The 922-nt window shown below is 36.1% G+C and overlaps 1 protein-coding gene across 1 annotated transcript in view; it reads left to right on the forward strand.

The window, feature by feature from the left end:
* The window catches only part of DTWD2 (DTW domain containing 2), a 135,442-nt gene that overhangs the window by 7,997 nt on the left and 126,523 nt on the right, over positions 1–922 (forward strand). The window lies entirely within an intron of this gene.

The raw sequence follows: 922 nt of genomic DNA on the forward strand, positions 1-922 counted from the left end.
AATGGATGGATGTACGGATTGTGATAAGAGTTGTACGAGCCCCCAATAAAATGATTTTTTAAAAAGTGTAAAAGTGAAACTGAGGCACAGAGAGATATACAGACATAACTGACAGGACAAAGAAGAGCAGAAACAAAAATAGCTTTATTAGGGGTAGCTCCCGGACGACCTAGGCCAACAGGTCAGGGAAGTGGAGCTCAGCAGCGGGGCGGGGGTGGGGTGGGTGGTGGTGGGGTGGGTGCGGGGTGTTTAAAGGGCAGTGGAATGTGTGCCCAAATATCATACGGGGTCTGGACTCACTGAGAATTGCTTGGTGGCTTTCTTTAAACCCGGAGCATCTGATTTCACCGGTTATCTGTGTCCAACAGCATTATTTGCAGGCGGAGGTCCAGTTGTCCAAGGTTCATCTATTGGAGAGACTATGATGTTTTTGTTTTTTTTTCTAAATCTGGATAACTATGAGGGATCTAGCATGCTAGGAGATAAACTCTAATGGGAACTAATTAATGAAATTTATTTAGGTATAGACTCTTATCAACTTTTCCTTTCACAATTATTTTTTATTTTGCATGATATAAGTTAACATAGTAACGATATTACTGACATTGTAGCATATAATCAATGAATTTGCATAAATATTATAAAAATATCTATCTTTTCCTTTTCTGCTGAAAAGTTATGAAAAGCATACAGAAGTTACACATAGTGAATCTTTTCCCCTAAAACAAATATTTTGTCTTTTCTGAATATGAAGTAAGAAAAAGTCAAACATTATAGAAATATATAAGGAAGCCCACCTCACACTCTCATATACCAGATACCTATCTATTGTTTTTTAAACTTGAACATTTTATAAGTTTTTTTTGAGGTTAACTTTTTTTTTTTTTTTTTATGATACAACCAGCTTTATTTTCATATGTTG

The sequence above is a fragment of the Echinops telfairi genome, unplaced genomic scaffold (assembly GCF_000313985.2).
Source record: "Echinops telfairi isolate 266 unplaced genomic scaffold, ASM31398v2 ScPeMD7_7469;HRSCAF=8507_1, whole genome shotgun sequence".
Lineage (NCBI taxonomy): Eukaryota > Metazoa > Chordata > Mammalia > Afrosoricida > Tenrecidae > Echinops > Echinops telfairi.